Source organism: Ranitomeya variabilis, chromosome 5 (genome assembly GCF_051348905.1).
Source record: "Ranitomeya variabilis isolate aRanVar5 chromosome 5, aRanVar5.hap1, whole genome shotgun sequence".
Taxonomy (NCBI): Eukaryota; Metazoa; Chordata; class Amphibia; order Anura; family Dendrobatidae; genus Ranitomeya; species Ranitomeya variabilis.
The window spans coordinates 67838607-67851355 of record NC_135236.1 but is presented as its reverse complement, the minus strand read 5'-3'; the positions used below and the strand labels follow the sequence as shown (position 1 = coordinate 67851355).

Sequence of the window (12749 nt, the reverse complement as noted above, 5' to 3'; positions counted from 1 at the left end):
TTCTATAGAGCAATCTAGTGGCATCCATCAGCACTACAGGTATACTTATACTACAGAGCCTATAGAGATCAAATTCACTGTGTAATGACTATACAGTTACACAACTGACCAGGGGGGATGTGTATTTCATTCGGTCTACCCTCCTTCAGAGGCACCAGGACTTTCTGTTCTGACTTATTAGGAATGTACTGGTGTCAAACAGCGTCTTAAAGTGGCCTTGGTTTTATGTTCGCGTTTGATCTCACCAGTCTGATGTTTTGGCCAGCACAATTCCTCATCATATTCAGTATAGTAGCACAAGCCTACCGACACATGTAAATCAGGGCACTGGTGGCCCAACTTCTTATATTTCTACCTGGGGTTATTCAAGTGTTGAAGTATTGAAGTGAGTGGAGCGGAATTTTAGGTGTCTGAAACTGGAAAGCTGCATAAAGTTCATGTTACATGGACGCCTCTGGACAAATCACCAGGAAACATTTTTTTTTAATTTTCTGATGACCGATGTTTTAAGTTATTTGGGATTTCCATTTATCAGCAGTCACAAGCTGTGTGATCCCCACTGACAGCCATATACTTCTGTCAGCGACGTACCCCTGAGTCATTGCACTCACTCTCAGAAGTTAACATCATGTTGTGTTCCAGATGTGGAGTATAGTAACATCTGAAATAAGAGCAAATTGTGGAATTTATTGTACTTACGGAATATTTCATTAGAAAATGACCCCTTTAAGAGTTTTTTTTTTTAAATTGAGTTTTTCTATAGTAAAAATAAATCAAAAAATTCTTGCAATTTTCACACTGACCTCTAGGCCTTACACTGAACTCATACTTCGTATTCTTCACAAAAGTCTCATTATCATAACAGTAACGATTACAATGTTAAGTAACACCTCTAAACATAATAGATATCACAGGATCCACCACTTACAACAAGTGATATCACAGCTCACCTCCTCCACCTCCCATACAATGGCTGATAACACCTCAATACACAGCTGATAACACAGGATCAACCATTCACAATAGGTGATGTCACAGCTCACCTCCTCCTCCTCCTGTACAATGGCTGATAACATCTTTATATACAGAAGATAATACAGGATCCACCATTCACAATAGGTGACATCACAGCTCACCTCCTCCTCCTGTACAATGACTGATAACACCTCTATATACAGCAGATAACACAGGATCCACCATTCACAATAGATGATGTCACAGCTCACCTCTTATCCCTCTATATACAGTAGATGACACAGGAACGATTATTTACAATGCAGAATGTCACAGCTCACCTCCTCCTTCTCTTGCACAAGGACAAATAATTACAAGCATTCCAGTATAAGTTCCAGGTTAATGATAAACTTACCTGGAGCAGCCAGTGCCAGGCAGCAGCTGCCAAGGCAAACAGGATCATGGGGTGTATTAAAAGAGGTCTGGATACACATGATGAGAGCATTATACTGTCTCTGTACAAATCCCTGGTTAGACCGCACATGGAGTACTGTGCACAGTTTTGGGCACCAGAGCTCAGGAAGGATATAATGGAACTAAAGCGAGTACAAAGGAGGGCAACAAAATTAATAAAGGGGTTGGGGGAACTACAATGCCCAGAGAGATTAGCAAAATTAGCATTAGTTAGTCTAGAAAAAAGACGACTCAGGGGCAATCTAATAACCATGTATAAGTATATAAGGGGACAATACAAATATCTCTCCGAGGATCTGTTTATACCAAGGAAGATGATGGTCACAAGGGGGCATTCTCTGCGTCTGGAGGAGAGAAGGTTTTTCCACCAACATAGAAGAGGATTCTTTACTGTTAGGGCAGTGAGAATCTGGAATTCCTTGCCTGAGGAGGTGGTGATGGCGAACTCAGTCGAGGGGTTCAAGAGAGGCCTGGATGTCTTCCTGGGGTGTAACAATATTGTATCTTACAGTTATTCGATTCTTTAGAAGGACGTAGATCTGGGGATTTATTATGATGGAATATAGGCTGAACTGGATGGACAAATGTCTTTTTTCGGCCTTGTTAACTACGTTACTATGTGTGTTACTATGTTAGTATAGAGACATGCTTATATGTATTCGCCACAAATCAAATTATTTAGTTGGTGAATTCGAATTTCAAAATATCCGCTCTTCTCTAGTGAGAACTTGTAGTTCATTGGGGTATGACTGCTCGGAATCCATAGCCAAAATACGTCCCTTTCACGCCCATTAGAGCGCAGTGGGCACATTCTATCAGCTACATATAACAACTGTAACATTTAGAGTCAATATGCAATCAGTCTCATGTAACAATTATACACTTTCTTCAGATACTAAACTTAGCGTTAGTAAAGATGGCTGTACATCAGTAAATCTACAGCTGCAATGTGAGGACACCCTGGTGGCAAACTGAAGAGTTGCACAAAGGCAGGGACGTTTCATAGCTATAATCCTGCTCTAATGCAAATACTGGAGGCATCAATCTCCCGGTAAGTGCCATAATAGAGTCCATATGTATGCACACACTGCGTGCCTGTACAGTACATTACCATAAATTACAGGCGCTCTAGGATCTCCGCACATTCACTTTTCCTGACCTCATGACCTTTCCAGTTACCAACCTAAATATAGGAGGAGAGAAATGTGACCCATGAGCCATAATTTTAGATCAGCTTTAGGAATTACCATACATTTATAGCAAAGTAATGGAACCGATAAAGCAATACTAATCAGTACAGTCAATACTGTATCCATTGATCGAGACTGAATACTACATTAATAGTTATATTACTTTCCTGGAATTCTAAATGAATAAATATTGTATTTATTGCTATTTGTTAGCATTAAAAATAATGTAGTAATTCTATGTAATTAATTTATAAATCATGGTAAAGATAAAAATATTATGTGATAGTATTGATAACATTACATTAAAAGAGATTATGAATTCACTAATGTCAAAATAATGTAAAAATATATATGCTGATTCTTATTGTTAATAAATAAAATACATTTATTTATAATTAGTCTGATGTCAATCATTTTTACCACTCTTATTGTGACTACCATAATTAAATTATACATTTTATTAAAATCACTATTTCTTTATGACTACTGGTGGTATATTTTTGAATATATTCTTGTATATTACATATTATTCATACATTACATATTAGTTTTATCACAATTACTGCTATTATAATTTTATTAGAATTACTGTGATTGTTTGATGATTATTACATTCTTATAGAATATTAATTTATTAACATTGCTACACTATGCTTTTTATTATTATGACTACTGTTATTTTACTAACATTATATTCCTATAGATTACTTATTCACTTACCGTATATACTCGAGTATAAGCCGACCCGAGTATAAGCCGACCCCCCTAATTTTGCCACAAAAAACTGGGAAAACTTATTGACTCGAGTATAAGCATAGGGTGGGAAATGCAGCAGGTACCGGTGAATTTCAAAATTAAAAATAGATACTCCATACCGTTCATTATGGCCCCATAGATGCTCCACATAAAGCTGTGCCATATATACAATGCTCTGCACCGTTGCCCCATAGATAGCTGTGCCATATATATAATGCTCTGCACCGTTGCCCCATAGCTGTGCCATATATATAGTGCTCTGCACCGTTGCCCCATAGCTGTGCCATATATATAATGCTCTGCACCGTTGCCCCATAGCTGTGCCATATAGTGCTCTGCACCGTTGCCCCATAGCTGTGCCATATATATAATGCTCTGCACCGTTGCCCCATAGCTGTGCCATATAGTGCTCTGCACCGTTGCCCCATAGCTGTGCCATATATATAATGCTCTGCACCGTTGCCCCATAGCTGTGCCATATAGTGCTCTGCACCGTTGCCCCATAGCTGTGCCATATATATAATGCTCTGCACCGTTGCCCCATAGCTGTCCATATAGTGCTCTGCACCATTGCCCCATAGCTGTGCCATATAGTGCTCTGCACCGTTGCCCCATAGCTGTGCCATATATATAATTCTCTGCACCGTTGCCCCATAGCTGTCCATATAGTGCTCTGCACCGTTGCCCCATAGCTGTGCCATATATATAATGCTCTGCACCGTTGCCCCATAGCTGTGCCATATATATAATGCTCTGCACCGTTGCCCCATAGCTGTGCCATATATATAATGCTCTGCACCGTTGCCCCATAGCTGTGCCATATATATAATGCTCTGCACCGTTGCCCCATAGATAGCTGTGACATATAATGCTCTGCACCATTGCCCCATAGCTGTGCCATATATATAGTGCTCTGCACCATTGCCCCATAGCTGTGCCATATAGTGCTCTGCACCGTCCATTATTGCCCCATAGCTGTGCCATACATATAATGCTCTGCACCGTTGCCCCATAGCTGTGCCATATATATAATGCTCTGCACCGTTGCCCCATAGCTGTGCCATATAGTGCTCTGCACTGTTGCTCCATAGCTGTGCCATATAATGCTCTGCACCATTGCCCCATAGCTGTGCCATATATATAGTGCTCTGCACCATTGCCCCATAGCTGTGCCATATATATAATGCTCTGCACCGTTGCCCCATAGCTGTGCCATATATATAATGCTCTGCACCGTTGCCCCATAGCTGTGCCATATAATGCTCTGCACCGTTGCCCCATAGCTGTGCCATATATATAGTGCTCTGCACCATTGCCCCATAGCTGTGCCATATAGTGCTCTGCACCGTTGCCCCATAGCTGTGCCATATAGTGCTCTGCACCGTTGCCCCATAGCTGTGCCATATAGTGCTCTGCACCGTTGCCCCATAGCTGTGCCATATAGTGCTCTGCACCGTTGCCCCATAGCTCTGCCATATAGTGCTCTGCACCATTGCCCCATAGCTGTGCCATATAGTGCTCTGCACCGTTGCCCCATAGCTGTGCCATATAGTGCTCTGCACCGTTGCCCCATAGATGCTCCACATAAAGCTGTGCCATTGCTGCTGCTGCAATAAAAAAAAAAAACACATACTCACCTCTCTTGCCGCAGCTCCTCACGTCCCGTCCTGGCGTCTCTCCGCATTGACTGATCAGGCAGAGGGCGGCGCGCACACTATATGCGTCATCGCGCCCTCTGACCTGCACAGTCAGTGCGGAGAGACGCCGGGAACACAGAGCTTTGCCCGGCGTGTGGAACGAGGACAGGTGAATATGCGATACTTACCTGCTCCCGGCGTCCCGCTCCTTCCCCCAGACAGCTGGTCTTCGGTGCCGCAGCCTCTTCCTCTGTCAGCGGTCACCGGCACCGCTTCATTAGAGAAATGAATAGGCGGCTCCGCCCCTATGGGAGGTGGAGCAGCCTATTCATTTCTCTAATGAGCGGTCCCACGTGACCGCTCAGGGGAAGAGCTGCAGCACCCGGAGACCGTGGGACGGGCATGGGGAGCGACAGGAACGCCGGAACTAGGTGCGTATATGACAGTCCTCACCCGCCGACCCCACCACCGATCATGACTCGAGTATAAGCCGAGAGGGGCAAAAATTTGGGCTGAAAATCTCGGCTTATACTCGAGTATATACGGTATATTTAGTTATATGGTGGGGGAAATAAGTATTTCATCCCTTGCTGATTTTGTAAGTTTGCCCACTGACAAAGACATGAACAGTCTATAATTTTAAGGGTAGGTTAATTTTAACATTGAAAGACAGAATATCAAAAAGAAAATCCAGAAAATCACATTGTATAAATTATATAAATTTATTTCCATTTTCCAACGCTTCCACTATGTTAACCTAGTGTGCCGTCAGTGAGATGTACCATCCCTGCCCACAAGCACTTGTCCATGTGTCTGTGGTTAGGTGGACTTTCCCAGTAACAGTATTGTTGTGGGACACGTGCTGGTGTAATGCCGGTACGGCACACCAGGAGAAATAGTGGCGACTGGGGACCGAGTACCTTGTGGCGGCTGCCGCCAACAGGTTGCGGAAAGCTTCCATCTCAACAAGCCTAAAAGGCAACATTTCGAGCGCAAGCTGACGAGAAATGGGTCTTTGGCTGTGTATTTCTGCTTGCGTTCCATTGACTGGGGTATAGATAACTGAATGCTGGGACAAGGACGTGGACGGGCTTGATCATGGTGCGAGTTGACTTGTACACAAAACAGTGGAAGAAGCAGTGGTGTCACCTGCAGGCAGTGTTCCTGGAGGCTGGAGTTCGGCCCACAAAGTCGAGTGCTTTGCTGCCATGTGCCTGATCATGCTGGTGGTGGTCAGTCTGGTAGTATTGCTACCCCTGCTGATGCGGGCATGGCAGGTGTTAAAAATGGCCTGTTTTGGGTTATCGTCAGAGTCTTTAAAAAATAACCAGACTTGGGAAAATCTAACAGTTGGAATGACAACTTCCATCATGTTAGTGTTACGGGGAACGGATGCAGGCCTTCTGTCTGTGGCCACCACACTGCTTCTTCCTGCCTGTTGGGGTGCTATGCCTCTTTCCCTATGTGTGCTGCTGTCCTCGCTCTGCATGTCCTCCTGCCAGGTTGGGTCAATTACTATGTCATCCACCACCTCGTCTTCCACATCCGCACCCTGCTCATCCTCCTGACTTCCTGGCAATTGTGTCCACCTCTTGTGATACTTTCCCACCAATGCCTTCTTGTGACAGTGGCTGCTCAAATATTTGGGCATCGCTACATGCGAGCTCTTCGGAGTGTCCAAGTGTGGTATCAGTTGTCTTAGGGCACTCGGCATGGTGGGAGGAAGGAGGATCAGGGTAACATGCAGTCCAGACTCACGGCTACTCAGACTTGACCGTGTGGGAGACATGGCGGTGGTGGCAAAATGACTGGAAGCATTATCTGCTATCCAACCAACAGCAGTTTCACACTGCTCTGGCTTCAATAGTGGTGTGCTGCGGTCCCCTAGAAACTGGGACAAGAAGGTCGAGCGAGAAGATGTGGGTCTTTGTTGTGTCCCACTTTCAGCTTGGCCACGGCCTCGTCCTCTGCATGCACCATCAGAATCACTTCTACTTCCCCACCCCTTGCCTTGCCCATTTTAAATGGACTACTGAAATATTTTAAAAGTTCAATACAAATGATTAATTTTGAGAAAACTTATAAGTGATCCGTGTGCCGAAAACACACACTTTTAATTCAATGGAATGTTGGTAATTTTTTTTTTGTTTTTAACAAATTTTATTAATAACTAGGGTAAGGCTACTTTCACACTAGTGTCATACGATGCACGACGCAATGCGTCGTGCCGACGTACTGACGCATACTGTGAAAAAAAAGCACAACGGGGCAGCAGATGCAATTTTTCAACGCATCCGCTGCATCATTGTGATTTCCGGGGAGGAGGGGGCGGAGTTCCAGCCGCGCATGCGTGGTCGGAAATGGCGGACACGACGCACAAAAAAACGATACATGTAACTTTTTTTGTGCCAACGGTCTGCCAAAACATGACACATCCGTCGCACGACGGATGCGACGTGTGGCAATGCGTCGCTAATGCAACCCTATGGGGAAAAAACGCATCCTGCGGGCACCTTTGCAGGATGCGTTTTGTCTCCTAAACGACGCATTGCGACGTGCGTCGTAAGACGCTAGTGTGAAAGCACCCTAAGACACACCAAAACCAGTTCAAAGGAGCACTCAAATGCAACAATTTTTATCCCACAGATAGAGGAGCCGTCTGACAGAGAAACCACAATGTTCAATATGTGGCCTTTTTGTTTATTTTTTTAAAAGAAAATTACTGTCACGAAGTAGGCTAACACAATGCCAAAAAAGTGGACTGTATGCCTGAAAAGCAAGTATTTGTAGACCACAGATAGACCGGGCGTATGACTGAGAGAACAGACTGTTTCAATATGTGGCCTGGAGTTTTTTTAATTTTTTTACCCAAAAATACTGCATAGACCAAGGGTAGCAGACAGACAAAAAAGTGGAATGTATGCCTGAAAAGCAAGTATTTGTACAGCACAGATAGACCAGGCGTCGGACAGAGATAACAGACTGTTTCAATATGTGGCCTGGAGTTTTTTAATTTTTTTATTACCACAAAATATTGTATAGACCAAGGGTAGCAGACAGGCAAAAATGTGGAATGTATGCCTGAAAAACAAGTATTTGTAGACCACAGATAAACCGGGTGTCTGACTGAGATAACAGACTGTTTCAATATGTGGCCAGGAGTTTTTAAAAATTTTAACCCCAAAATACTGTATAGACCAAGGGTAGCAGACAGACATAAAAGTTGAATGTATGCCTGAAAAGCAAGTCTTTGAACAGCACAGATAGACCATGCATCGGACGGAGATAACAGACTGTTTCAATATGTGGCCTGGAGTTTTTTAAAAATGTTTTACCCCAAAATACTGTATAGACCAAGGGTAGCAGACAAACAAAAAAGTGGAATGCCTTGCCTGAAAAGCAAGTATTTATAGACCACAAATATACTGGGCATCTGACGGAGATAACAGACTGTTTCAATATGTGGCCTGGAGTTTTTAATTTTTTTTTTTACCCCAAAATACTGTACATACCAAGGGTAGCAGACAGACAAAAAAGTGGAATGTATGCCTGAAAAGCAAGTATTTGTAGACCACAGATAGACCAGGCGTCTGACGGAGATAACAGACTGATCAAAATGTGGCCTTGATTTTTTTGGGACCACCAAAATTGTGTCAATAAGTAGGCTATGACACACAAAAAATGGAGTACTAAAATTGCAAAATATTTAGCGCAATGATATGTGATGCATGTGGCATACAAATGACAGTGATAAATATTTTTTGGCCAGCTAAAGATTTTTTGGTCAGCAAAATGGTGTCCAAAAATGTTGTAAGACGCTCCAAAAAATACTATAGTACAAAAAAAAGGCCAGAATTTTCTGTGCACTCACACATCTGATGCCTGGGACAGAAAAAAACCGTTTCAAATTGTTAGATTTTCACGCTCTTGTATTGAAATGACCTGGCTGTAGTCTGCAGTGTGACCAAGCAAATAAATGTTAAAAAAAAGGGGGCTATGGATTGCCTAGCTACAGATACCTGCAGCTAGGTATATATAAAAGACGCAGCAGCAGACAGTGATGGAGCCTTTTGAGGTATGCAGTGAGATCTATATACTCACATACAGTGCCTGCAGGCCTTGCACTGATGTGGATATGTGCACATAGACTCTCCTGCCTAACTAGCGCTGCAATCACTGTACCCACGAATTAGCCCTAAAAAGAACTGTTGGTTTATCAGGATTTGTGGATTGAACATTAGTAGACCCACACTAATAAAAGAAAGAATCTGACCCTATCTCAACAGCAGCTCTCCCTACACTCACGAAGTCCGGAGCAGAATGAAGCGAGCAGGGTGGCGCCAGGCCTCAATCACTGTAATACCACAACAAAGATGGCTGCGGTGTTACCGTGCATGGCAGACAATCCCTGCATGCTGATTGGCGCTCTAAAAAGCACCAAAATTAAAAGGAGGAGACCCGAGCTCCTGCCAAGTAATCCCGGAAATGCTCGGTGCGCGCTGAGTACACCGAGCATAGTGATACTCGGGCGAGTACCGAGTAATGGCGAGCACGGTCGCTCATCACTAATTATAATAATAAGAAATCATTATAATACAGAGGTGTACAACAGGGTGGGCGCTTCCATTGCTTGGCCGCGGCTGGCCACTCTGTCCTATGCCGAGTGGGCCTATTGAGCGTTCAGAGACCTCGGGAGAAGGGACCGAGACACTTTACTCATAGTCAGCGCAGTGGTCAGGGACTTCACGTAGAACGCACGAGTTTTAGTTTCGATGCAGAGTAAAATCCTCCATGTAGACGAAGTTTGTAGCAGAATCCTAGGTGCCCTGGTGAAGGTGCGTTCTCTGGAGTGCGAAAGACTGGGTACCCGGAGGGTGGCCCATCTCTGGAGGGGTTTCTCCATCAGGGGGCCTTAGTCCATTAGTACTCCTATATCCTGGTGGTGGGCTGATGTCTTTACACCCTAGATTTTTGTTTTGTATTTCTGTTCCCTTAAATAGGAGGTTTGCAGGCATCGAACTTGCGCCTTGGGTGGTGAGTATGTAGGTTGTGTTCTGTAATGTGGTTTATGTATACAGTATATTGTATATAGTGTATTGTATATATTGTATGTATTGTGTATAATAGAGGGTCTTAGTCAGGTTGGGTGGGGGGATTGGGGGTTCAACAACGGTGATAAGAGACTGATCTGGCCTGGCCCAGGCCCCTTCTGGGGAAAAACTTTGGGGCTTGATCCTAGCTAAGATAATTCCTGAACTTAGTGGCCAGAGCTGGATCAGGGGTGGGAGGATAGTTAGTGTAGGTGTGTTTATATATAGTGTAAAAAAATAAATAAAAAAATAAAAAACATATATATATATATATATATATATATATATATATATATATATACCGTATTTTCCGGCGTATAAGACGACTTTTTAACCCCTCAAAATCTTCTTAAAAGTCGGTGGTCGTCTTATATGCCGGGTACAGACAAATGTGCATATGGTGGGTGGGTGGGGGGAGTGGTCCCGATGACGAAGGGAGGGGGCGACTCACAGGAAAGTGTGAGTGTAGTAGCAGCCCCCTATTACCTCATTGCGGCAGCGTGGGGGTCTCTGTGCTGGGGAGCGGCGGCTCCTCATTGCGGCAGCATAGTGTTTCTGTGCTGGGAGCGGCAGCTCCTCTTTGTGCCGTGGGGGCTCTGTGCTGTGGGGCGGTGCATCTTCTTGCAGCGTCGGGGCTCCTCCAGCATCTCCTCAAAGCCCGGAGGCACCGGCAGCTCCATTGCTGGGATGCGGTGGCCTCCGGGAAAATGGCCGCTGGGGGCGGCGCATGCTCAGATTCAGATCTCGTCTCCTGAGATCTCGGGACGAGATCTGAATCTGAGCATGCGCCGCCCCCAGCGGCCATTTTCCCGGAGGCCACCGCATCACAGCAATGGAGCTGCCGGTGCCTCCGGGCTTTGAGGCGATGGCGGAGGAGCCCCGACGCTGCAAGAAGATGCACCGCCCCACAGCACCCACGGCACGAAGAGGAGCTGCCGCTCCCAGCACAGAAACACTATGCTGCCGCAATGAGGAGCCGCCGCTCCCCAGCACAGAGACCCCCACGCTGCCGCAATGAGGTAATAGGGGGCTGCTACTCCACTCACACTTTCCTGTGAGTCGCCCCCTCCCTTCGTCATTGGGACCACTCTCCACCCCAAAAGGCACATTAGTCACCGGCCCTATAAGACGACATACGGCATATAAGAAGACCCCCGACTTTTAAGAAGATTTCATATATTAACTGGAAAAGTTGGGGGGTTGTCTTATACGCCCAGTCGTCTTATATGCCGGAAAATACGGTGTGTATATATATATATATATATATATATATATATATATATATATATATATAAAAAAAAATTATTAACTTTGTATACTGTATTGTATTTAGGTATGTTGTAGGATGAATGCAGTGGTTTAAGGGGGTGGCTGTAAGGTAAAGGGGTGGGACCAGTAGGTATTTGTTGTGTTTGCGGTGTTGTATAATATTCGGTTTAGTGTAATGTGCTTATATTGTATATATTGTGTATAATATTGTATATAGTAGTGTGAATGAAGCTGGACCGGGGGTCTTACATGATTTTATACTATTCATTATTTATTATTTTACGGGGGTATTCATGTAGTTATGGTTATTTTGTTATTTTCCCTTTTACCTTTGTTTTCTTTATTTTATTTGAATTTTTCTTTCTTTTCCCTGATTTGTAGGTCATGAACTTTCTCCATTTTGTTTCCATTTCTGGTTTATTTCTTTGTGATTTGTGTCTCATTCTGTCGTCTGATTGGAGTTTTGTTCTTATGTTTTGTTCTGTTGTGTTTCATCTTGTAAAGTATAGTAGTTGTGACACGTGAAGTATTTTTATTTAATAAAAAAGACCTACAGTGGGGTAATATTGTGTCAGTGGAGAGGTTGGATACAGTGGGGTAATATTGTGGCAGTGGATAGGTTGGATACAGTGGGGAAATATTGTGGCAGTGGAGAGGTTGGGTACAGTGGGTTAATATTGTAGCAGTGGAGAGGTTGGTGTCATGTAGGACGCTGTTCAGACCAGGTCGTTCGACAGACAGCGGTAATTCCGCTTTTGACCACTATTTGCTCATTGGCGTCGGCTAGATTTTATCTAGCTGTTCCGGGGTTAATTTACCTGATCCTCGGATTGGAAGCTGGGTCACGCCCATTGCCTTTAATTAGTTCTCCTGATCATTGGGCGTCGCCGATTATAGCTTCTGTCTTGTGCGTTGTTATCTCGGTCTGGAGTGGAGAGCTGGTTGTTGGAGATTCGTTGCTGGTGGTGTATTTTCCTTTGTCTTATTTACTCCTTCCTATATTTGTGTTTATTTTGCCCTGCACATTTATAGTGTATTCCTGAGTGACTGCGGCGTGGTGTATATTTTCCTTTATCCTTGTCTGTGCTAACTGTGGGTATTGGTGTATTACCTCTTCACTGGGTGGTGGGCGGAGGTTTCAGCCTAGGGTTGAAACAAGAGACAGGGTGAGGTTCGAGGCCTGGATATGCACACCATCAGTGTAAACTCCAGGTAGAGGGTCAGTCAGGATTTCCCTAGTCTGAGGGAAATTGCAGGGGCCCGGGTTATTAGCTCTCGCTCACCTAGTCTCCCCGTGACATTATAATCGGCCCAACAACAAAAAAGGAAAAAAAAAAAAGGGTTTCTTTTTTTTGTGTTTTGTCATGGATCCCATGACT

The 12749-nt window shown here is 44.2% G+C and overlaps 1 long non-coding RNA gene across 1 annotated transcript in view; it reads right to left on the bottom strand.

The window, feature by feature from the left end:
* Nucleotides 1-12749, bottom strand: part of LOC143774487 (uncharacterized) — a 73589-nt gene that overhangs the window by 47735 nt on the left and 13105 nt on the right. Inside the window, exon 2 of the long non-coding RNA XR_013215541.1 lies at nucleotides 2540-2611. This is a non-coding gene — a long non-coding RNA (uncharacterized LOC143774487). The remainder of the gene's footprint in view (nucleotides 1-2539; nucleotides 2612-12749) is intronic.